The sequence below is a fragment of the Diceros bicornis genome, chromosome 1 (assembly GCF_020826845.1).
Source record: "Diceros bicornis minor isolate mBicDic1 chromosome 1, mDicBic1.mat.cur, whole genome shotgun sequence".
NCBI lineage: Eukaryota > Metazoa > Chordata > Mammalia > Perissodactyla > Rhinocerotidae > Diceros > Diceros bicornis.
In genome coordinates, this window is record NC_080740.1 from 74,058,280 (window position 1) to 74,085,361 (window position 27,082).

Below are 27,082 nucleotides of genomic sequence, written 5' to 3' on the forward strand. Positions count from 1 at the left end.
ATATCAGTGAATAAAGCAATAAGCCATTTCCCCTGTAGAAGTTACACAAATGCCTTGTCCTAACAGCATGAAACTATTGGAATTTTTCTAGGAAATGCCCATGGGCTCTTACAGTAAATCTCTTTCACGTATGGATAATTCATCCTTGTTTCTTTCTTCTTCTTCTTTTTTTTTTTTTTGTAAGGAAGATCAGCCCTGAGCTAACATCTGCCAATCCTCCTCTTTTTGCTGAGGAAGACTGGCCCTGGGCTAACATCCATGCCCATCTTCTTCCACTTTATATGGGACGCCGCCACAGCATGGCTTGCCAAGAGGTGCAGTGCACGCCCGGGATCTGAACTGGCGAACCCCGGGCTGCTGCAGCAGAGCGCGCGCACTTAACCGCTTGCACCACCGGGCCGGCCCCCATCCTTCTTTCTTTTAAAACACAATGAATGTGCTCTTTAGGTCTGTAGGCGTAATCAACCCCGCTCATAGGCAGTTGAACTCTGTTCAGTCAGCATGATTCAGAAAAACATAACCATCAATTATGTGCAATATACTTTCATAGCCTTCAGGGGGTATTTGCCATTTGGGGGAATGTTCAGCACACAAACACCCCTCCTATGTGGGGGATCCCTCCTGTGTAACTCTTGGAGGGAGGTAGTGCCCCACCTCCCATGCTGAAAGCTAATAGGATCTAGATTCTCCTGTCATCAACCCCTGGCCACAAGAGAGTGGACCGATGATCTAGGCTCAGCCAACTGGATGTTCCTGCCTGGGACTTTGAGTTGTGAGCCCGGGATGTAAATTTAGCGGGAATTATTTGTGGTTGTAGCACCTTGTGGCATTGGCTGCAGCTTTTCATGGTGATGGCACTGGTATCTGGCAGTGACCTTGTTCTTCCTTGGGTGTTCCTTTTGCAAGCAGCTGTGAATCCCTTGGATGTAGCCTGCTTTCCTGGTTTTCGATGTGGGGGCTGATACTTTGAGTCACCTGACAACCTTCTAAAAGTAGCTTTCTGTTTAAGTTAGGCAGAGTTGGTTTCTGACCATTAGAGATGCTTTATCTTACTTAAGTCCTATTTCAGCACTGACAGTGTGGGATGCCAGATGCCACTTTCTACATTTTATAAAGGAGAAAGCTGAGGCTCAGCGAGGTGAGTGACTTGCCCATGTTTTCACTAGTGAGTGGCAGAGTTGAGACTTGAAGTGAGCCTGTGAGACCCATGGAGACAGAGCCAATATCTTATTTAATGTAATATGTCCAAGACCTAGCCAAGGACCAGACTCTCAAGAATATTCAGACTCTACATTCAGCCTACATCCAGGATATATTATTATTATATCTTCGTTGGGAGAGACTGTGACCTATAGTACATTAGGGCATTTCTAATACAGAAATGTTTGTTGTTTTTCAGAATAAGCTCAGGAAAGCTGGAGCACAACCACAACCATGCCTATCTTTCTGTCCAAATCAATCCCATTATTCAGCATTCTTGAAGGGGCGCATGGCAGGGAAGGACATTGTGGGAAATGGAGGCTGCAAAGCAGGGAGGGTGGAATGTCATTAATTTTATTTATTTAGCTTTTAGCGAACATGCATAGAATGGTCACTCTGTGCCAGTAGTATGCTAGGCACCTGACATATAGCTATCTCATTTCATCCTAACAAAGATTAATAATATGATGTAGGTGCTGTTACTGCCCTTATTTTACAGATGAGGAATCTGAGACTTAGAGAGGCTAAGTTCCTTGCCCCAGATCCATAGCCAGTAAGCCACAGCACCAAGTATGACTGACGTCATGGCCCAAGCTCCTAATATATCCAATATACGATACCAATGGGGCTTGTTGACATTTGGGTCTGGGTTTGTTGATGATGGTTGACTGCTTTTGAGCACATTTTATTAAAAAAAAATGTATAGAATTGCTTATGTAATTCCAAGATTGTGGCCTTGAGAGAGATATCCCCTCTTCCACTATTTTTATTTTTTCTGAGAGAAAGCTGAAATTTGGAAGACTTGGCAAAAAGAGTGTTAATGTGCTAACATCAAATGAATTCCATGGATTTTCTATTCATTAAGGCTCATTTCCCTGCACATAACTCACCTCAGCTTGGTTATACTACTCCAGGGTATGCTAGTAAAAGGGGGAAAAATGGGGAAGCCAGCCAGAAAGAGGTGTTTTGGGCTGCAAAAATCAACTTACACCTACTAACAAAGAAAAACAGAAAGGCTTTGCCAAACAGTAAATATCAAGTTCATTGCCTAAGCCCCAGAAGAAAACGTATTAAGCAATTTATGATACCTTTTTGAGTCTACAGTCACCTGATACTACTTGGCTGTGAATTTTGGGAAGTGAAATTCAGCAATTGGGAGGTGAATCAAAGCAAAAATTCTGGTCATTTCTCAGCTTGGCTAAAGTATTTGGGGGATATTTTAGGGAGTACCCCCCAAATGGGAGTCTCGTTTGCCTTAGATGATGAAATGTACATTTATTTATTCCTTCACTGAATTAATTTGCTAAGCACCTAATATGTACCAGACGATCTTTTAGCACTAGGGATAAAGTAGTCACCTAGACTTACAATAGTCTAGCCAGGGAAGATGGATAAAATTAAGAAAACAAATAAATGGATAATTTTAGAGAGTGTTAAGTGATTTGAAGAAAACAAATTAAGTGGTACAATGGAGAGTGACAGGTGGGAGGAAAGTAATTGAGATTAGATGGTCTGAGGGGTCTCCCTGTGGCCTGAATATTAAGTCAGGCAGTCATTCAAAGGTCTAGAGCAAAACATTCTGGACAGGAGGGTCAGCAAGTGTGAAGGACCCCATGGAAATAGAACTTTGTGTGTAGAGGGGCCAGAAAGAACTGTGGGCCAGAGCCTAGTGAGAGAAGGGAGAGAGAGGGGTTGAGGTAAGAGGTCAACAGAGGCCTATCATGTGGGGCCTTAGGTCATGGTCAAGAGTCTTTCTTTATCCTAAGAGCAGGGAGAGGCATTTGAGAGTATTCGAGCAAGAGTGTTGACATGTCTGATTTACAATGATTGAAGGATCCTTGGGCAGTCTCAGTAGAGGTGGTTTGGAGAGGACTAAGAATAAAATCCGGGAGAAGGAATAGCGGCATGGTAGCCAGACTACAGAAGTGTCAGTGTTGCTGGACAACAGTGCACATGTGCTAAAATGTAGATTCATAGTGGTTTTCAACCTTGGCTGCACATTTGAATTATGTTTGAATCTTCTTAGAAATACAGCTGCCTGGGGTTTATCCCTGAATCTTCTGATTCAGCAGGCATGAGAAAGATATTTTTCTTTTAAGAAAGAAACAACAGCAGATTCTGAAGCCTAGCCAGGGTTGAGAACCACTGGTTTAAAAGTGTTTTCATGGTCACTATTTCTTTTGATTGTCCTGTAATCAGTGAAGTAGCTGTTTTGTTGCTGCCCCCATTTCATGGATGAGGGCTCTGAGGATTACAGAGGGAAAGAGACTTATTTAAGATCACATAGTAAGCAGAAGCCGGAATCCTGTTCTCTATATGCACATCCAATGCTCTTCCCTTTACCCCATTGCATAGCCATGAGTAGGTTACTATCTTTAAAAATCCAAGATAGAGAAGGATGTTTACCACCAGTAAGCAGCAAGCATAATGGAAATTTGGAGACAAAGTGGGAGCCCATGGCTGAAGGGCAGAGTATGGAGGCATTCCTACATGATGCCATCCATTGGAAGATGGATCGGATGGCATGGAATCTGAAGGGGTGATGAATACAGTCAGGTTCGAGGGGCTGCATGGGGCAGAGTTTGGAGGGAAGGTGGTAGAGATGATTAGGTGTGGGGAGATGAAGATGCTTCCATGAACCAACACTCTAGTGGGTGTCTGTTGTTTTTTGGCTGTTTAGCATCCATTCCAATTTTTTTGTAAGAGAAGAGGATGAGATTTCTTCTCCATTGGCTCCTCTACCAAGATGCTTTGAGTTGCCTGGACCCTGTTCATTTTAAGCCTGGTTTTGCAACCTTCCCTTTGATCCTGGGATATCTCCACATATTATAACAAATCTCCTTTTTTCTGTAGGTGTCCAGAACCAGTTTCCATTGCTTTCAACACATTACTCTTGTTGCTGTTTGATACGGTGACCATTTAGAAAAGGAGGAGTGAGTGTGCAATTCTCTAATTTGGCAAGCAGGCTAAATTTGCATGCTCCTGCCCCACTCCCCACACCCAGCCTCTCTATACCTCTCTCTGGTTACAGCTCTTGTGAAAATCACTGACTTCTTCTCTGGGATGCATGCCCTCCATTTATTTACAGTGAAATGAGTGTCAACAAGGAAAGACATTGGGTTTTCAAGAAGGGTCATTCCTTGAATCCATTCCTTATTTAGCAGCCAGAGTGACTTTTTTCAAAATGGAAATTTGATCATGGCACTCCCCTGCTTAAAACTCCTCTTGCAACTAGGATAATGATGAACCCGTTAAAGAGCCTACAAGGCCCCACAAGATGTGACGTTTACCAGGATTCAACCTCATCTTGTCCTACTTTTGATATCTATGCTCCAATTACACATAAATTTTTGTAGTTCCATGTAGATACTGTGCTCCAGCTGCCACAGAGCCTTTGCACGTTCTTTTTCTTCACTCAAAAGACTCTTCTTTCCCATTTTTCCTAGTTAATTCCTTCTTTGCACTTCAGAGCTGCATCATTTCCCAGGATAAGCCTTGCCTGACCATCCTGACTAAGTTAAATCACAGATCTCTCTTCCTTTGCCCCTTCACCCTTCCCCTCAAGGTATCACAGGCATCTTCTTTGAAGTACCGGTCACAATGGCAATCTCACATTTGTTTTTCTGATTGCCCATATTCGATTAATGTTTAGGCCCCCACTAGTCTGTAAATTTGGTGAAAGCACGCTCCTGATTGTTTCTTCATCATTGTAGTCCAAGTCCACAGCACAATGCTTGGTATATAATGATGATGATGATGATGATGATGGTAATAATAGTAGCTACCATTTTCATACTATAGACTATTTTAAACCTCCCACATATATTAAATCCTTTAGTCTTCTCAACAACCTTATGAGATAGGTTCCACCATTGTTGCTGTTTCAATGGAGAAACAGACATACAGAGACTAGATGACTTGATAAAGGTCAAACAGCTAAAAAGTATTGGAGCTGAGATAAGAACCTATGCAATTTCGTTCCAAAGTTGGCGCTTTTAACTATGATGCTGTCTTTCTTCTGTACCTAGTAGGTGTTCAGTAAATGTTTGTTGAATGAAAAAGTGAATGAAGGTATGAGTGAATGAACACATGACTTCAGAAATCTGGAATAAAATTTCTGAGGCCTGAGTTTAGGTGCCAACTCTGTGCCTAACACTTCTGTGTAGTTTCATCCCTGAAGACCTTCGTTCCTTTTGTGTAAACAAGGGGAAGTGAAACAGACAAGCGTTAAGCACAAACAATCTGTGACTCCTAGCTGGCATGACTTGAAAAGCCACATCTGGATTCAACTCTTGGGCTCTGAAACCTTAAAACAAAAATGACCAAGGTAGAGGGCTTATTCCCCAGATCGTAAGAGAATTCAGGGCCCCTCGGAGATGAAACAATAAAAAAAAGACCATCTGAATAGAACCTACATTGTGCTTCCAGACCAAGCAAACAGGAAGTTGTAGGCATTTCTCTGCCTATCATTTTAGGTATCACACGAAGTGGGATTTAGGGGATAATTATCAACAATCACTTCCTTCTTGAGATATATTCATTATTAGCTGCTGTGAATGCCTGCTGGAGAAGCCACGGAGTTAATTTTCCCCTTTCCTAATGTAGTTATACAAAAGTCTCATTGCATTAAGACTTCTGCAATTGTGCCGTAACTGAAGTCACAGAAACAGCTCACCAGGGATCCTAAGCCTTGCAAACAAGTCTCTCTAAGCCTGCATGGAAAATGCAGACGTGCTCCTCTGTTGCTAGTTAAGCTTGCTGGGACATTAATGCATGCCTCCTACAGCATTTTAGACCCAGGTTCCAGGCCCAGGCCCCTATCCCCACCCCCAAAGCTGCCACCAGGGTCCTATGTGCCTCCTAAACACTTGGCTGCCGCACTTGGGACATTTTATTGAGGCAGCTTTACTGGAAGGATCCAATTACAGGGTATGGCAAGTTAGATTCCGTGCCTAGGTTAACAATGCTATGGAGAACACCGAGGTTCCTTTAGCCCGTCCTGGTATGAAAGAAATGAACAGAGGTAATGGCAAACAGCCCCTGAGATGGCTGCTGCTTCTGGACACAAACACTCCACTGGGTTTTTTAAATTTTTTATATTTTTATTCATGTGTAAAAAGCAAAACATCACAGTTGCAGGAAAAAAAACTCTCAAACAATAGGAAGTAGAAAGAATAAAAAGTAAACCTCATCCCTCCTACCCTTAAAATCCCACATATTTCCTCTGAGGTAAGCACTGTTTTCAGTTTGTTGTATATCCTTCCAGATCTTTCTTTATTACATTTACAAACAAAATTATGTTATACTTTAAAAATTTCTGTCCACATTTTTCTGCAACTTTACTTTTTGCCTTAACAATACATCATGGACATTTTCCACATCAATGCATACAAGTCTACTTTATTCTTTTTAACTGACACATTGTAATTCCTAGTGTGTCTATATTACAATTCTCTTAACTAGTTCCTCTTGTCAATACATATTTAGATGTTCCCCAAATTTTGGCTTTAACAAATAATGCTGCAGTGAATATTTTTGTAGTTTCTTTGAGTATACTGTGCACACATGAAAGTGTTTCTATAAGGTAAATTCCAAAGGGTTACTCAGAGTATTAAACGAAAATATTTGTTCTAGGACGTTCAAGTTCAGGTTTCCCCTATTCCCCTAGAGCTTATACAAACCTCCTGAGGAGTTTGTTTTTTTAAAAATGTAATTTAAAAAATAAAATAATGCTACAGTCACATGACAGATCCACATATTTGCTGTCTTATTACTATCCCTCATCCAGCAAGTTCAACCACCATTCCCCCAGGTAACCACTGCTGTTAGTTTCTTAGGTATTCTTCCAAAGCATTTTATGCATAAATAAGCAAATAGGAAAGTACTTTCTTATTTCTTCCCCCATATTTACATAAAAGGCAACATATTTTATGCACTATTCTGCTCCTGCTGTTTTTTCTTACCCATCCATCTGATAGGTCTTTCCATATAAATACACAGAGTACTTTCTCACTACTTTAAAATTTTTTAATTAATAGACTTTATTTTTTAGAATAGTTTTAAGTTTACAGAAAATGAGTAAAAACTACTGAGATACAGAGAGCACAGAGTTCCCATATACTCCCTCTGACTTACCCCACCCTTTTCCCTATCATTAACGTCTTGCATTAGTGTGGTACATTTGTTGCAATTGATGAACCAATATTGATACATTATTATTAACAAAAGTCCATAGTTTACATTAGGGTTCACTCTTTGTGTTATACACTTCTATGAGGTTTGAAAAATACATAATGTCCTGTATCCACCATTATAGTATCACACAGAATAGTTTAATTGCCCTAAAAATCCTCTGTGTTCCACCTGGTTATCACTTCCTCTCTCCCTGGCCACTACTGATCTTTTTACTGTCTCTAGTTTTGCCTTTTCCAGAATGTCATATAGTTGGAATCATACAGTATGTAGTCTTTTCGGACTGGCTTCTTTTACTTAGCAGTATGCGTAGAAAATTCCTTCATGTTTTTGGCGGCTCGATCTCTCTCTTTTTTTTTTTCGGTATTGCTGAGCAATTCATATGGATGTACCACAGTTTGTTTTTTCATTCACCTATTGAAGGACATCTTGGCTGCTTCCAAGTTTTGGCAAGGATGAATAAAACTGCTATAAACATTCATGTGCAAGTTTTTGTGTGGACAAAAGTTTCATACCAAGGAGAGCAATTGCTGGATCATATGGTAAGACTTGTTTAGATATATAAGAAATTGCTGAACTGTCTTTCAAAATGGCTGTGCCATTTTGCATTCCCACCAGCAATGAATGAGAGTTCCTGCTGTTTTACACCTTTGCCAGCATTTGGTGTTGTCAGAGTTTTGGATTTTATCCATTCTAGTAGATGTGTAGTGGTATCTCACTGTTGTTTTAATTTGGAAAATTCCCTAATGACATATGACGTTGAGCACCTTTTCCTTTCTTCCTTTTTTTTTTTTGTGAGGAAGATCGGCCCTGACCTAACATCTGCCAATCCTCCTCTTTTTGCTGAGGAAGACTGACCCTGGGCAAACATCCGCGCCCATCTTCCTCCACTTTATATGGGACACCGCCACAGCATGGCTTGCCAAGCAGTGCGTCGGTGCGCACCGGGGATCCTAACCGGCGAACCCGGGCCGCCGCAGCAGAGCGCGCGCACCTAACCGCTTGCGCCACGGGGCTGGCCCCTGTTGAGCACCTTACGCCACGGGGCCGGCCCCTGTTGAGCACCTTACGCCACGGGGCCGGCCCCTGTTGAGCACCTTACGCCACGGGGCCGGCCCCTGTTGAGCACCTTACTTGCCATCTGTATAACTTCTTTGGTTAGCTGTCTCCTCAGATCTTTTGCTCATTTTTAAATGTGGTTCTTTGTTTTCTTATTGTTGACTCTTAGAGTTCTTTGTATATTTTGGATACAAATCCTTTATCAGATATGTTTTGCAAATATTTTCTCTCGGTCTGTGACTTAACCTTTTCATTTTCGAGTCTTTTGCAGAGCAGAAGTTTTTAATCTTGATTAAGTCCAACATATTTTTTCTTTCATGGATTGTGCTTTCGATGTTGTATCTAAAAACTCATCACCAAACCCAAGGTCACCTAGATTTTCTCCTGTGTGTTGAACTAAAAGTGCATTTTACATTTAGGTCTATGATCCATTTTGAGTTAATTTTTGTGAAAGGCATAAGATCTGAGTTTATTTCTTTTTTATGTGGATGTCCAGTTATTCTGACATCATTTGTTGAAAAGAATATCATTTCGTTATTGAATTGCCTTTACTCCTTTGTCAAAGGTTAGTTGACTTTATTTGTGTGAGTCTATTTCTGGGCTCTCTATTCTGTTTCATGTTCTATTTGTCTATTCTCTTGCCAGCACCACACTGCCTTAATTACTGTGGCTTTATAATTAAGTCTTAAATTCAGGTAGTATCAGTCTTCTGACTTTGTTCTTCTTCAGTGTTGTGTTGGCTATTCTGTATCTTTTGTCTTTTTACATAAGCTTTAGAATCACTTTGTTGATATCCTAACCTACTAAGATTTTATTGGGATTGCATTGAATCTCTAGATCAATCTGAGAAGAATTGACATTTTAACAATATTGAGTCTTTCTATACATGAACATAGAATATCTCTCCATTTATTTAGGTGTTTGATTTCTTTCATCAGAGTTACATATTTTGTTTATTTTAATGGGGTGCTAATGTAAATGGTACTGTGTTTTAAATTTTAAGTTCCAATTGTTCATTGCTAGTATATGGGAGTGATTGACTTTTGTATGTTAACTTTGTACCCTGCAACTTACTATAATCATTTATTAGTTCCAGGAATTTTTGTGTTGATTCTTTGGGATTTTTCTATGTAAAATATTATATCATCTATGAACAAAGGCAGTGTTATTTCTTCCTTCCCAGTCTGTATACTTTTCATTTCCTTTTCTTGTTTTATTGTGTTATGTAGGACTTCCAGTAGGTTGTTGAAAAGCAGTGATGAGAGGCGACATCGTTGCCTTATTCCTATTCATAGGGGAAAACATCTAGAAACTCACATTATGTATTACGTTATCTGGAGGTTTTTTGTAGATGCCCTTTACTAAGTTGGAGAAGTCTCACTCTATCCTTAACTTGCTGAGAATTTTTATTATGAATGACCTGATGCTTTCTGTTTTGGAAGGTTATAAATCATTAATTCAGTTTCTTTATATATATAGGCAATTTCAGATTACCTATTTCTCCTTGTATGAGTTTTGATAGATTGTGCCTTTCAAGGGATTGGTCTATTTCATTTAAGTTATCAAATTTGTCTGCATAGAATTGCAAAATATTCCTTTATTGTCCTTTTAATGTCCATGGGATCAATAGTGATGGCCTATCTTTCATTTCCGATATTCGTAATTTGTGTTTCCTCTCTTTTTTTTTTTTCTTGGTTTTCCTGGCTAGAGGTTTATGAATTTTATTGATTTTTTCAAATAACCAGCTTTTGGTTTTATTGTTTTCCTGTTTTCAATTTCATTGATTTCTGCTCCATTTTTTTTCTTGTTTCTTTTCTTTTGTTTACTTTGGATTTAATTTGCTCTTCTTTTTGTAGTTTCTTAATATGTAAGCTTAGATTATTGATTTTAAATCTTTCTTCTTTTCTCATACATGCATTCAATGTTATAAATTTCCCTCTAAGCATTGCTTTTATTACATCCCACAAATTTTGATGAATTGTATTTTCATTTTAATTTAGTTCCAAATATTTTAAAGTTTCTTCTGATACTTCTTCTTTGACCCCTATGTTATTTAGAAGTGTGTTGTTTAATCTCCAAGTGTTTTGTGATTTTCCAGCTATCTTTCTGTTATTGGTTTCTAGTTTAATTCCATTGTGGTCTAAGAGCATACTTTGTTTGATTTCTATTCTTTTGAATTGATTAAGGTGTATTTTATGGCTCATAAAGTGGTCTATCTTGGTGAACGTTGCATGTGAGCTTGAGAAGAATGCATATTCTGCTGTTGTTGGGTGAAGTATTCTATAAATGTCAATTAGATCCAGTTGATTCATGGTCCTGTTCAGTTCAACTATACTTTCACAGATATTCTGCCTGCTGGATTTGTTAGTTACTGAGAGGGGTGTTGAGGGCTCCAATAGTGGATATGTCTGTTTTTGCTTGCAGTCCCATCAGTTTTCAGCTCACGTATTTTGACACTCTTTTTTTAGGCACATACATATTAAAGATTGTTATGTCTTCTTGGAGTATTGACCCCTTTATCTTTATCTAATATCTCTTTTTATCTCTGGTAATATTCCTTGTTCTGAAGTCTGCTTTGAAATTAATATAATTACTCTAGCTTTCCTTTGAATAGTCGTAGCACGGTTTGTCTTTCTCTATCCACTTACTCTTAATCTAACTGTGTCCTTACGTTTAAAGTGGATTTCTTGTAGACAATATATAATTGGGTCATTTTTTTTTCCTCTACTCCAACAATCTCTGTCTTTTGTTTAGTATATTTATACCATTCACATTTAAAGTGATTATTGATATAGTTGGATTAATATCTACTATATTTGTGACTGACTTATAATCATTGACCTTATCTTTTTTTGTCTTCCACTCCTTTTCTGTCTTTACTGGCTTTAATTGAGCCTTTTATATGATTTCATATTCTCTCATCTTTTAGTGTATCCATTATACGTGCTTTTCAAATTCTCTTAGTTGTTTCTCTAGAGTTTTCAGTATACATTTCATCCATATTCACTTATATGTGGACACGTATACCATACATATATGTATTACATATATAAAAATTAACTACACTGCTCCATGGGTAATGTGGTTACCTTCCCACACAGTATTCCCAATTTATCCCTTTTATATCTTATAATATTACTGTCATTCATTTCATTTATCCATAAACTATAATCATCCAACATACTATTGCTATTATTATTTTGAACAAACTATTATCTGTTAGGTGAATTAAGAATAAGAAAAATAAAAGATTTTATTTTACCTTCTTTATTTCTTCTCTAATGCTCTTGTTTTCTTTATGTAGATCAGAGTTTCATATCATTTTTCTTCTTTCTGAAGAACTTATTTTAACGTTTCTTGTAAGGCAGGTCTAATGGTGACAAATTTCCTCAGTTTTTATTTGTCTGAGAAAGTCTTTATTTATTCACTTTTGAAGGATAATTTTGCTGGTTATGGAATTCTGTATTAGTGGTTTTCTTCTTTCAACACTTAAAGAGTGTTATGCTGTTTTAAATGTGGAGTGTTTATTTTTTACTATTTGATAAGGGTGGAATCCTCTCATTGCTCTTGAAAGATCCCCCGATCAAAGTTTTCCTGGCTATCATTTATTTATTTATTTTTATTCATTTATTTTTTTGTGAGGGCAATCAGCCCTGCGCTAACATCTGATGCCAATCCTCCTCTTTTTTGCTAAGGAATATTGGCCCTGGGCTAACGTCCTGCCCATCTCCCTCTGCTTTATATGGGACACTGCCACAGCATAGCTTGACAAGTGGTGTGTTGGTGAGCACCCAGGATCCGAACCTGCAAACCCCGGGCTGCCGAAGTGGAGCACGTGTACCTAACTGCTATGCCACCGAGCTGGCCCCTATCATTTATTTTTTTTTTTATAAATACATAGGAAGATCAAATGAGAATGTCTAATTCCAAACTATCTCCACAAAAAAATTTGTATTTTTATTGGGATTATATTACATTTATAAATTAATAAAGGAAGAATTGTTATCTTTATAATGTTGATTTAATTTTTGTTTCATTTCAAGTGGTATTAGAATTATTTGCTTTTTAAGATTGGATGAATTTCCCTGTGAAATCATCTGGACATGTAGATATGGGGGTAGGGAAGAGGAATGGTTATAGCCAAACTAATTTTTCTATGCCTTCTTTGGAAATCAGACTGTTTACATTTTTCTGTCCTTTCTAGTCTGTTTTGATAAAGTATATTTTCCAAGAATATTATCCACTTTATCTATGTTTTCAAATGTATTGATGCATATTTGAGCAAAATTATTTCTTACTTTGTAATTATTTACCTTTTATAATTTTATTTTTTAAAATATTTTGTTTTTCTCCTTTCTTGATTAGGTTAGGTAGTTTATTGTTTATTTTAGTTTTAAAATACCTAGTTTTTGAAAGGTCAAAAGAAAATTTATACTCTTCAAGTAAGAAAGAAAGGGATATAAAAAAAATGCATGTGTCTGCTCATTTGGGCAAAAGAAATACATAAAGGGTAAGCCAGAAACTGATGAGATTGGTTACCTATAGGGATGGGTGGTAATGGAGTGAAAAGAATGAGGGGATGAGAATGGGGTAGGAGGGATGAGTGGGGAGCAATGCATCTCCAAGTCTATGTTTTTATATAGCTCTAACACTTAGAACCATGATAACATTTCACACACTGAAAAGAAAAAAAGAGTGTCTACCAGAATTGGGTGCAATCCAAAATAGAATGTAAAAATCACAAATGAACCTAACTGTGTTACAAATGAATAACATAACCACAATGAAGGGGATGGAGAAGAAAAGAACTAACTGAGTTAGTGACTAACTGAACTAAGTGACTTTGGAGACAGTATTTTGACTGTACAGTATAAGGCTAAAGACAAAAATAGCTGTACACAAATACTGTACTCTAGCTACTAACTTTGGTTCTCATAGGGATATAGTGAGCAATTCTGAAGCTATGTATATACTAGAATTGAACAAATTAATACATGTAGTATATATAATGAAAGCAGGTTTCTTACTTCCAGAGAAACAAGTTAAAATAAGGAAAGGGAGAAGGCTAGAATGGGCTCTATGGCGTTGGATTAGAATGAGAGATATCAATATGAACTCACAGTTTTTGATATATACACATAGATAGATACAGAGGTGAATATAGATGTGTGTGTATGCACAAGTTAGTATACATACATATACTTCCTAGCTGTGTTCACAGACAGAGGCTAGACACTCCAATAGCAATGAGCACACTTAGCACTCAGGTTGTGGTTTCTATACATCATTCTCCAGTGGCAGAAAGCAGGACTTCTTTAAGTTCCAGGGACGTGGCAGAGAAAATATAAGATGAGCCTGGAAAATATTGTGGCTCCAGAAGTAAGGAAATATTTTTTAAATGATGGGAATGTATTTGAAAGGACACTGGAGACAACTTGAAGAAACTCCCAATGTCCAAAACTGAGAAGATTTGGACAAGAAAATTAATAATGATAGATTGCATTATAAGCTGTAGAATAAAATAAATCATCCATGGGTCCCTATTGATATAAGTAAATGACTGAATAAATAAATAGATGAGGGAGAGGCCCAGCTCTTCCTTATAGTAGGATTCTATTAATAAATGTAGGAGGAATGATAGAAATAGAAAGCATTATTAGCCAGAGACTGTGATCATAATTGTTGTAGTCAAGAACCATCAATGGATACTAAAATTAATCAGGGAATGTATGATGTGAAACAGGATTTTTACTTAGTCTCAGAATATTTCCCCACAAAATATTTATTAACTACAAAGGGAAAAAATCATAGCTTTACAGTGCAGAAACATGGCATACATCTCCCTAACCAAGTGATCAAAATTAACACCAACAGTAAAGAGATATATAGACATCAGGTATATTCTGATATGGTGCACTTCTGAGATAGTCTTCCCAAAGATGCAAACCTCAGTCTAATCATGAGAAAATACCAGAGAAACCCAAATTGAGGGACATTCCAGAAAATAACTGACAAGTGCTCTTCAGAAATGCCAAGGTCATGAAGTTAAGGAAAGGCTAGGAGCTGTCATGTATTAGAGGAGACTAAACAACTAAATGCAGTATGGAATCCTAGAATGAAGCCTGGGCCAGAAAGCAGATATTTGTGGGAAAACTGAAAAATTCAAATAAAGCTTGTAGATTGGTTAATGGCATTGTGTTCATTTAATTCTTGGTTTCGTTGGTTACACTGTGGTTGTGCAGTAAGTTAACATTGCGGAAGCTGAATAAAGGGCATACAGAATCTCTCTGCACTAATTTTGCAATTTTTCTGCATACCAAAAAGTATTTCAAAATTCACAGTTTAAAAATAACCTGCTTTTGAACTTTTTCATTAGTTTTCCTATTCTTCTGTGGTATAACTCATTATTTTCTGATTTTATTCCTCTTAATTCCTTATGCTGCTTTCCTTTGGTTTATTTTATTCTTCCATTTATAACTTTCAAAATCATATAATGTTTATGCTTTCATTTTTTATCTTATTGGTAGAAATATTTAAGGCTAAGGAGTTTCCCCTCAGTAGTGTTTTTACATGTTTTGATAAGCAGTGTTTTCTGAAATTCCTCAATGTTGGTGTGTATTTCCTTTTGGACTCAAGATCTAAGAGAGTTTCAAAATCTCCAGGAGAAAGAGGCCTTAGGATTTCTGATTTAGTATTAATTTTAAGTTTTATTGCATTGTGATCAGAGATCCTTATCTGTATAGTTGCTATTTTGGGGAATTTTTTGAGGGTTTTGGGAGGCTAATAAATGGTCAATTTTTATGATTGTTCATAGGCACCTGGGAACAAGATGATTTGTCTAGATTTAGGGCAGAGTTTGATATACATCAATCATATCTATCTTATTAGTTATGTTACTTAGGTTTCTATATCATTATTAATTTTTCTCGATAGTTTATTAACAAAATTTACAAATGTTGAGAAAAGCTATAGGACTTCTACAATAAATATCTCATATTCTCACTATATGTATTTTATAATTAATACTTTACTGTACTTGCTTAATCACATACCTATCCATCTATCCATCACTCTATCCATTCTTCAATCAATCTTATTTTTTGATGCATTTAAAAATAAGTAGTAGACATCAGTGCAACCTGTCCCTCAAATACTTTAGCATCCATATTATTAACCAGAGTTCAATATGTGTTTACAGTTATTTTTTTTTCTTTTGAGGAAAAGTTTGCATACAGTGATATCTTACAGGTATTACTCACTATCTCTTGCTGCTGAATATTGAAGTGGAAAAATCTGGGAGCATTTTTCTCCACCTTATAAGTGACTTAATCTTTTTTACTGACTCCAGAGGATTCTTTTTTTGTCTTTAAAATTTTAGAATTTCCCAGATATTCTCATTGTCTATCTTCCAATATCAATTTTTCCTGGCGTATGGTACCATCTTTCAATGAGTAAATACAATTGATATTTTTAAAAATAAAGTTTTCTTAAATTATATTTTCTATTATGTGTTCTCGTCCATTGTTTTTGTTTTATTTAACATGGACTCCAATTTCACGATCACTGCATCTTGTTATCCTTTCTTCTATACTTATCTCTAGTCATTAATCCTTTTAAACTCTTTACTCCATATTTTTTGCCTTTCGTATTGTTGTCTATTATTTCTCTTACTGCACATCCTACAGTGTGTAATTTCCCATTTGTTATTTCAATATTGAATGGTTTTGATTAAAATAATTTTTTTTTTGTATTTCTTATTGAGGTCTGCCAGCTCATTTTTTCATCTCCTATAGTCTTACCACCTATTACCTGAGATTCTGCATCTCTGCTTTGTAGTATTACTTTGTAGGTATGATTGCTTCACTATTATTTTTAAATTCATGGTATGATATCTAGTGACTTTTTTTTAATCTGCTTCATGGAACACTTTTCTGGTGAGTGTTCTTTATCTATTCGTGAATTTTGCTATTCTTCTCCACATTTTTCCCCCAAATATTTTTTATTCCTATTTTATTATTCATCATTAAATCATTTGGATTTTTTTTGGCTAGATATATTTGCAGGAGGTTCAGAGGGGGCTTGCTGGACAGTCCTCAAAGTCTGGGACCATGTCTTATACCTATCTGGATCCTAAGGATCCACCAACAGGAACAAACCCTGAAACAGTAGTGTTCAAGATAATAAGGTACGAAGGAAAAAAGAAAAAAATGTTTCCCCTGAATATATTTACACATGGTAGATTTAGTAACTGTGTGCTGCTTTTGTTGTTGATAATAAATATGTCCTTAGTTAACATAAGGAATAAGGGGAAAGTTTTATTTAAGCTGCCTGGGGTCTTTTTGTGCACATCTAACACTGTCGTTTGCTCCTAGTAGGTGTGCAATAATTGTTTACATAACTGAATTCTTGGGTAGAATGGATGATAATAGAAGAAAGAAAGAAAAAGTAAAACCAAAGCTCTTTCCTTCAACCATGTAGCTCATCCTCATGAGCATGTGAGTGAGGACCTGGCATTAAGATCCCATGCCAGGCACTTTGTATAATTTAACGAAAAAGACAGAGATCTTGTCCTCCAGCTAGTGACAAAGGATATGAAATAACAGTGGATCATTTCTGAGCTTCAGGCCTTAAGTTATTTTTTCTATATTTTGGAATCCTCTTTTATGCCCTAGAATCTACTTATTAGAATGGGCAAAGAATTTACTCTTAGTTCCATAAACTCTTATAATTGTTTGTTATACATTTTATAATTATCTGTGTGTTTACTGTAAAGGACACATTTTGCAAAAAAATTTAGTTTTTGATAAAAAAAAAGGTCAATTGAGGGGTCCAGCCCAGTGGCATAGTGGTTACGTTGGTGTACTCTGCTTCGGTGGACCAGGGTTCTCAGGTTTGGATCCTGAATGCGGACCTACACACTGCTCATCAAGCCATGCTGTGGCGGCATCCCATATACAAAATAGAGGAAGATTGGCACAGCTGTTAGCTCAGGGATGATATTCCTCAAGCAAAAAGAGGAAGATTGGCAACAGATGTTAGCTCAGGGACAATCTTCCTCACCAGAAAAAAAAATTCAATTGATGTGAGTAAATTCGTGGAATCTTTATTTTTTTGTGAGGAAGATTGTCCCTGAGCTAACATCTGTTGCCAGTCCTCCTCTTTTTTGCTGAGGAAGATTGGCCCTGGGCTTACACTCATGCCCATCTTCCTCTACTTTATATGGGACGCTGCCACAGCATGGCTTGACAAGCTGTATGTAGGTGCGCACCAGGGATCTGAATCTGCAGACCCTGGGCCCTGCAGTGGAGCGCGCGCACTGAACCTCTATGCCACCGGGCCTGCCCTCATGGAATCTTTTTGCTCTGCCCCTCACTCCATTGTTGTCTAGCCTCATTATCATCGTGATGTATTTCAGTGTCTGATTTGGGATCTTCATATATGAATTTTTCAATATTGGAGTAAATTCTCTTTTTTATTATCTTCTTTAAAATAAAGGTCTTATCTTTGCACTATATTTTCATTTGCATTATTCAAGGATCGAGAACACAATAACCAGACATTAGCTATTTTTAGCTTTCCCATCTCATCTGGGGTGTGAAGAAACAGAGCAGTCTCTTGGTCTATAGACCAAGATTGAGAAGATTACTGAAGTTATCACATGCTGGCACTGTGAGCATCCCCAGTTAGAGCATTTATTGATGCAAAGAATAAAAAACCATACTGGGAAGACTAGGGTGATGAAAAATCTCTCTCGTTCATGGATTAGGGGGTGTCAGACATCTCTTTCTTAAGGGAGCTGCTGTCTGTGCACTGGGGGAGTGTGCCTTTTTATTTATATGATGGATTTGGGGTTCTGGGATGGGTGTATATTTAATTTTATGATAAGAAGTCATCTGATAAGAAAAAACCTTCTTATTATGTTAAAGGCAACACCTGTTTTGCTGAGGAAGGCAAGGACAGTACAGATGGACCATGTGGCTAATTTGGCTAAGTGGTCAAATCAATGTTCAGTGGCATATTTGAAGGCAACCCATTTGAAAGTGGAAACTGACTTGTCCGTTTAAAGAAGGGGATGGTGGTGAGAAAAGACATCTTTGGAAATTAAATCTGCTTAATATGGCTTAAAAGCATTAAAGATAATAAAATAACAATGCTGTTTCCACAGACTGACTCTCTTGCTAAACTAATACCAAAGCATCATTCAATTTTCCAGATGCAGGGACTAGTTTTTAAAAGATGGATTCATGTTACCCTGGAAAGCTCGCAAACAAATAATGTCTCTTTATTGGAAGCAAATGAAGAGAAAAGAGGATCTGTGGGGGAGTAGGGGCTACATAATTGTATTAAAGCATAAACTCAGCAGTTCAGATAGGGATCCATGAGAGGAATAGTTTTCCTGGCTTTGGGTGGAGAGAAGCTGTGATCAGAACCACTTGATAGGGAACCCTTATTAGTAGGTGAGAAGATGATGGGGAAAAATGCAGAGCCCCAACTCAAGAATTCAGCCAGGATTGGATTTAAACTAGTTTTTCTGTACTCTGGGGACCTGGAAGAACTTGGAGCTTGGTTGTCTGGCAGGGGAGGTAGGAGTGGGACTTGGTGAGATGGGAGAATGTAGTTTCTAATAATTCAGGCTCTGGAGTCCAGTAGCCTTCGATATGAATTGTAACTCTTCTCTTTAACTGTGGTGTGACGTTAGACAAGCAACCCAATCTCTCTGATTTTGTTTTTTTACCTCTAAATGGAGATAAAACTAGTATCTATTTCATAAGATTTTTGTGGAGGTCAATATGTACAGGCTAATATGTACAGAGCATTTAGCAAATTACTGAGCATATAGTTGGATACATAAATGTAAGCTGCTATGATATTATATTGCTATAATGATAATAATAATAATCAGCCTAGGATTTAAGTTTGAGACTTTCTTGTTTAAAATGATTAATTCCATTAAATAATTTTCACTAATTGTTGCATCAATCTAGTCTTTGGAATACTTTTCCCACGTCTCAGTCCCCCAAAGAGAACCTATATCAAGGAACTTGTATTGAAAGCATGCATTTATTCATCTGTCTGTTCATTCTTTCAACAAGCACTTGTTGAGAAGCTACCATGTGCTAGATAAACCCTATTCAGAGCCAGGGATACACGCAATGGTGAAAAAGGCAAATTATTCCATTCTAGGAATTTATGACCTGATAGGGGATACACATATTAAGCAGACTAATTGGACTACGTTGTGGGTATTTGAGAGGTGAGTGGGGTTTGTGCACGGGCTTTCTGGAGGAAGTATCTTAAGTTGAAACCTGGAGGATAAGTAGGAATTACTCAGTTGAAGGGGAGTCAGGAATGGCTAAGAGCAGGAAGAACTATTCCAGGAAGGAAGATAAGTATGTGCAAAAGCAGTAATGTGGGAAGGAGAATGGGGCACTGTCTAGGGTGACTGGATAAGGGACGTGAAGAGAGGAAGGTCCAGAGATAAGAGACAGGTTGGCATTAGCTATAAGAGCTTTGTTAAACACTTTCAATGAGTATTCGTTTTACTCTGAGGGCAATGAGAATGGAAAAGAGAAAATCCTAACATTTCAATGAAAACCCTGGTCTATAGTTTTTTTATGCCATTTTTATTTTAGTTATTCCATTTCATCCTCACAAGTCTAAGACATAGATGAGGGCAGGCATCTCTCCCCTTCTGCAGCCAAGGAAACATGTCAGAGTCATGTCCTCCCGGGTCACTGCCAAGTTTCATTTTATAAGGCAGCCTGATGATAAAAAGCATCTCTTCCTTTACGTCCCAATACATACTCTTTCTCTAAATTTAATTGATGGGATGTTGACGCTGAGATATTGTTCAAGGAGAACAATTTTTAGAATAAGGCAAGCCCTTTAGGAAGGAAGGTGACCTGATATGGGCCCCGACAGCTCCCAAATCACTTGATTCCACGGAGCTCAACATGCCTTGGCCTGCCTTCTCCATTTGGAAGCTCAGGCTGGGGCTGTTCTTGAAACCCATTGAGGAAACTGTGTGAGGTTATCTTCATTTTTCCCTCAAATCTTCCTCCCTTGGCACGAGGAAACTGTTAAAATGAATGGGAGTTTGAAAAAGGTCCAAGTGCAGCAATACTTCGATCACAAGTATCAGAGAGGGTCCAAAAGCACAGAGAGCAAGCCGTATTTAATCAGAGATTTGTGGGTCTCAACAGGCCCAGGTGACCACACATACATACACAAAGGAGCAAAAACAACCATTAAAAATAGGGCTCTGCTCAGCTTGGAATTTTTCCAGCCAACAGAATACTCTTTATTTTCCTCACCATCTTACTGATTTCTTTCTCCCTTGGTTTCTTATCCTTGTGAAAAGCCAATGAATTCATGAACAAGGATAAAATCCTGACAACCAGACAGAGAAAGAATGAATAGGAAATAACTATTATAGGAGGCAACTTCTTTTTTTTCTTCCAATGACAAGCTTTTGGTATGGAGGATGCTGCTCTAGTTATCTGGAAGCAGAGCATAAGGACTTTCCTTTCAGATATTACAGATAACTGGGGTAACCATATAGCTGTTGTTCACTTTTGAAAAATTATCTTTATTTTGAAATAATTTTAGACTTAGAGAAGAGCTGCAAAAATAGTACCTATAGCCTTCATGCAGTCTACACTTAGGATAATAGCTTATATAACCAAGAAATTAATTTTGATAATATACTATTACTCAAAGTCCAGAACTTTCAGATTTTGCTAGTTTTCCCACTAATGTCCTTTTTCTGTCCCAGGATCCCACATTGCATTTAGTTTTATCTTTCCCTAGTCAATTCCAATCTGTCGCAGTTCCTCTGTCTATCCTAGTCTTTCATGACCTTGATACATTTGAAGAGTATTTGCCAATTTTTTTGTAGAACGTTCTGCAATTTGGATTTGTCTGATTTTTTCTCTCGATTATATCGATATTTTATACATTGTTGGGAAGAATACAACAGAGGTGAAGTGCCCTTCTCTGGGCACATGTTAGGGGGTACGTGGTGTCAATATGTGTTACTGGTGATGGTAACCTTGACCACTTGGCTAACATCCATCACCGGGCTGCCTGCCTGGACTTTCTACTGTCAACTTACCATTTTCCCTTTAGAAATTACTAAATATTTTTGAGAAGATACTTTGGGATTATGCAGATATTCTGTTTCTGCCTAAACTTTCACTCACCAATTTAAGCATCCATTGGTGGACCTTGCCTGCAGCAATTATTACTGTGATATTCTAATGGTGATTTTCTATTTTTCTCATCTCTTTTACATACATTAATTGGAATTCTTCTGTAAGGAAGCGTTGTCACTTTTCCCTTTATGTATTTATTCAGTATGGACTTGTGGACTTTTTTGTTCTTTGGATTATAATTCAGTATTATGGTTATTTATTTTGTTGCTCAATTGTTCAAATTTTGGCCATTGGCAGCGTTTCCAGATTGGCTCCTGTATCATTTCCATATGCTGTCATTTTTTTTTTTTTTTTTTTTTTTTGTGAGCACTTCCTTACTTTCTGGCACCACAAGATACTCCAGGCTCATGGTGCATATTTCTCTGCCCCAGCCTGGAATCAACCAGTTCTCCAAGAAGCCTGGTTCCTTTTATTGGAGAATGTAATTAAGAAACCAAAGTCTGGGTATTAGGTGTGATTATTGCTACCGAAGTCTCACTGTTTCTACATCTTCTCAGTGGATAGAACTAGAAAATATATGTGTGTATACTAACTCCTGCATACATGCACATCTGTATTTGTCTGTCTGCCTATCTATCTATCTATCTGTCTATCTACTTATCTATCTATCTATCTATCTATCTATCTATCTATCTATCTATCTATCATCTCCCTCCCTATCTATCATCTGTCTAGTCTATGTTGATACCTCTGACTTCAGTACAGCACCACAGGGTTCATTCTAGTCTTCCCTCTTTCCTTATTTTTAACTACTTTCTCTGACAGTAGAAACTTGACTCTCATTATGTACACAACATATATACTTATTTGTTAACCTTATACACAAATATAGTAGTTTCAGAATTCCTAACCCATGCTCCTGTGCTAAACAAATTTATCAGCCAGAGTGTAGTATTTTTGTGTAGTTCTGTCTTTAGCCTAATAGTATCCTCTCAAAAACTTGTTTTCCAAAGTTATTTAGGCCAGCCACATTCTTCTCCATCCCCTTCAGTGTGGTTATGTGATGTATTTGTAATTCAGTTAAACTTATTTGCCACAGGCTGTGTTCTGTGTTTCCTTCTACATCTTGGTTTATTTTTTTCACATTTACATAAAGAATGATAGTTTTGTGTTTAACTTTATAAGATTAAACTCCAAACCTTCCAAAGTGACTTTCCCATTTTACATTCCCACCAGCAATATGTGAGAGTTCTAGTTGCTCCACATCATTGCCTGAACTTAGTATTGTGTTTGTCATTGTTGTTGTCTGTTTGTTTGTTTTAGCCATTCTAATAGGCATATAGTGATATCCCATTGTTGTTTTAATTTGCACTTCCCTAATGATTAGTAATGTTGGACTTATTTACCATCTATATATCTCCTTTGTTGAAGTGTCTGATCATATCTATTGCAAATATTTTAAATTAGGTTGGTTGTTTTTTACTGTTGAGTTTTGAGAGTTCTTTACATATTCTGGGTACAAGTCCTCTGTCAGAAATGTGATTTGCAGTCAAACCTCGTCTGTGGCTCGTCTTTTTAGTCTCTAGATGGTTTCTTTCACATAGCAAAAGTTTTAAATTTTAATAAAGTCCAACTTATTTTTCTTTTATGGATCATGCTTTTGTTACTGTATCTAAAGACTTTTGCCTAACCCAAGGTCACATATATTATCTTCTATGTTTTCTATAGAAGTTTTATAGTTTTACATTTTTAGATTTAGGTGCATGAGCCATTTTGAGTAATTTTTGTATAAGGTGTGGACTATAGATCAAAGTTCACTTTTTGCATTTGGACATCCAATTATTTGGTCCGTTTGTTGAAAAAACTATCCTTACTCCATTTAATTGCCTTTGCACCTTTGTCAAAAGTTACCAACTTTACACGTGTGAATTTATTTCTGGGCTCTCTATTCTATTCATTGATCTATGTTTCTATCATTTCACCAACACTATATAATCTTGGTTTACAGTAGCCTTATGTCTCAAAAATGGGTAATATGAGTCCTCCAACTTTAGTCTTCTTTTTCAAAAATATTTTGTCTGTTCTAGTTCGTTTACTTCTTACACACATTTTAGAATTTTAGAATAAGCTATTATCTTTTTTTAGATATTTCTAAAAACAATCTGCTTGGATTTTGATAGGGATTGCAATGAATCTACAGATTAAATTGGAGACAACAGATATCAAAACAATATTCTCTTTTTCCAATCAGTTAATATTTTATATTATTTCTTCCTTTATTTTGATAAAAATTGCCAGTGCAATGATCTGGGCCAATAGTTTTCTTTTTTCTTTTTGGAAAGTTTTAAACTATGAATTCGATTTCTTTAATAGATTTTCAGGTTGTATGTTTCTTCCTGGGTGAGTTTTGATAATTTATGTCTTTCAAGGGATTGATGCATTTGAAATTTATGGATATGAGTTGTTTGTAGTATTCTCTTTTATTTTTAAAATGTCTGTAGGTTATACTGTGATACCTCCTCTTTTGTTCCTGATATTGATAATTTGTGTTTTCTTTTGGTTAGTATATCTAGAGATTTATGAATTTTTTTTAATCTTTTCAAAGAACTAGCTTGTAGTTATGTTGATTTCCTCTATTGTCTTACTGTTTTCAATTTCATTGATTTTTGCTCTTTATATATTTCCTTCTTTTGCTTTACTTTGATTTCAGTTTGCTCCTCTTTTTCTAGTTTCTTAAGATGGAGACTTAGATTAGTGATTTGAGATCTTTTTTTCTTATATAAGCATTAAATGCTATTAATTGACCTTTAAGCATTGCCTTAGCTGCATCTCACAAATTTTGATTTTTTTTTTTTTTTTTTTTGTATTTTGATACAGTTCAAAATACTTTAAAAGTTTCTTTGAGATTTCCACTTTAATCCATGGGTTATTTAGAAGTGTATTGTTTAATTTCTAAAAATTTGGGTATTTTCCAGACATCTTTTTGTTAATGATTTTTATTTTAAATTCTGTTATAATCTGAGAACACAAATAATATGATTTCTATTTTTAAATTTGTTGAGGTTTCTTTTATGGTTCCTTATATGATCTGTGTTAGTGAATGTTCTGGATGCACCTGAAAAGAAAGTGCATTCTCCTCCTTTTGGGTGGAGTATTCTATATAAATGTCAATTAAGTCTAGTTGGTCAATAGTGTTGTTCAGGTCACATATACCCTTACTGATTTTTGTCTGCTTGTTCTGTCAATTACTGAGAGAGGAGTGTTGAGGTCTCTGACTATAATTTTGGATTTGTCTATTTCTTCTTTTGGTTGTCTTGTTTCTTCTTGCTGGTTTTTGCCTTATGTACTTTGAAGCTCTTCAATTCAATTTGAAGTTAGGATTGTTATGTCTTCTTAGAAACTGGATGTTGTTATCATTACATATTGTCCCCTTTTTATCCTTGATAATCTTTCTTGTTCTACATTCTACTTTGTCTGATATTAATCTAGCTACTCCAGCTTCTTTTCTGTAGTGTTTGTATGGTGTATCTTTCTCCATTCTTTACTTTTAACCCATCTATGCCTTTATATTTAAAGAGGATTTCTTGTAGAAAGAATGAGTTGGGTCTTGCTTTTTTATCCAGGATGGCAATATGTGTCTTTTAATTGTTCTCTTTAGACTATGCACATTGAATGTTATTATATATATGACTGGGTTAAAATCTATCATCTTGCTAGTTGTTTTCTATTCTTTCCTTCAGTTCTTTGTTTCCACCCTCCTTTTTACTGCCTTTTCTGTTGTTAATTAAGCATCTTTTAATGATTTTATTTTATCTCCTCTGTTACTTATTTGTAATACCTTCTCTTAAAATAATTGTAGTGGATGGACCTTATAACAATACATTCCCAATATTTCTCCCTCCCATCATTTGTGCTTTTAGTTTTACATATAATATAAATGCACAATGTATTGCTACCATTTTTGCTTTAATTAGTTATCTTTTAGACCAATTAAAAGTAAGAAAAAATGAATTCGATTTTACCTTCATTTATTCCAATTCCAGCATTCATTGCTTCTTTGTGTAGTTCCAAGTTTCAGTCTGATATACTTTTTCTGCCTAAAGAACATATTTTTTCTTTCAGCTTTATTAAGGTATAATTGACAGTCAAAAATTGTATATATTTGAAATTTCACAAGCTGAGATATCTGCCAGATGGTAGACTAGGAGGTTCAAACACTTGTCTCTCCTATGAAAACAACTAAAACAACAGATAACTATGAACTGACAAAAATAGCTCTGGGAGAGCTCTGGACTACAGTGAGGAAGCATCAGAAACCCTGGGGTGTATGAAAACTGAGGATGGCAGCATAGAGGAGTGTAGAAAGCGTTTTACCTGCATCACCCCAAACCCTAGTCTGGAGCAGCTCGGTGCCAAGAGGGATCCCTGCAGAAGGATTTCATCCCTTGGAAAGGGAGAACACGAGGACCACAGAAATGCTTGTCACCTTTGTGGACCTCTGCAGCCCTTGCTACTGAGGACCCCTGCAGTTTCCACTGATGCTGAACTCAACAAGTGGAGCTCCCCAGTAGCTGCCGCTACATCTCCTCCCTGAGGCTGGAGCTGTTGAGGCACTTAGACCTACCCACAGGGGCCCAAGTTGCTGCTGTGCCCTGCTCTCCCTGATTGGGATACCACAGTGCCTTGCCATCTATGAGATTGGAGCTGCCACTGCACTGCACCCTGCCTCCCGGGTCCTAAGTCATGTCTTTGATACTCCATCACTGGGGCCGTTGCAGCTGGTGCTCTCTACCCTGCCCCATGGGCCTTGAGTTACAGATATGACCTGCCATCACCAGGGCTGTGCTGCTGCTGCTCTGCGCCCTGCCCGAAGTGGCGTGAGTTGGGACTTTGACCCTCTATCCCCAGGAGTTATGCTGCTGTGACACATCCCCTGGGCCCAGGCTAGTGGTACACCCTGTCATCCCTGGGCCCATACCATTGCTGCATCCTGTTCCCCACCTCAAGTCACTGCAGTGAGCCCCGGAGACCCAGACCTCAGTTCCATGGGTGATCTGCACATGCCTACACTTCAGACAATGCTGCTGCTGCTGCAGTAATGTACCTGTGCCCCAGGCCCCAGGTGCAATAGTAATTTCATGTGCCCATGAGCCCAGGACCCTGGCTCACTGCTAGGCACTTCATTTTTTGAAGTTTATCTGGATCTCCCTACCGCTTCCCCCTACACACATATACACATACTTCGTGCTTGGTTAAGATAATTTCCTCAGGTAGGTCCTTAGTCCAACCCCATCTACCAGTGCTAGGGAAATACTCTCTCTCTCTCTCTCTCTCTCTCTCTCTCTCTGAATTTCTCTGCTTGAGTCTCAGGTGACCTGACTTCTAGAAGTGAAGTAATTCCATTGTTTTATCCCTTGCAACACCCTCAGAGGGAACCAAAGGTGCCAGCCTACCATGCTAGTGCCATAAGTTGCCAA

General features: G+C 37.3%; 1 long non-coding RNA gene across 8 annotated transcripts in view; it reads left to right on the forward strand.

Annotated features, from left to right (window-relative positions):
• LOC131408319 (uncharacterized) overlaps window positions 1-27,082 on the forward strand; it is a 268,312-nt gene that overhangs the window by 202,910 nt on the left and 38,320 nt on the right. The gene's annotated exons all lie outside the window — the stretch shown is intronic.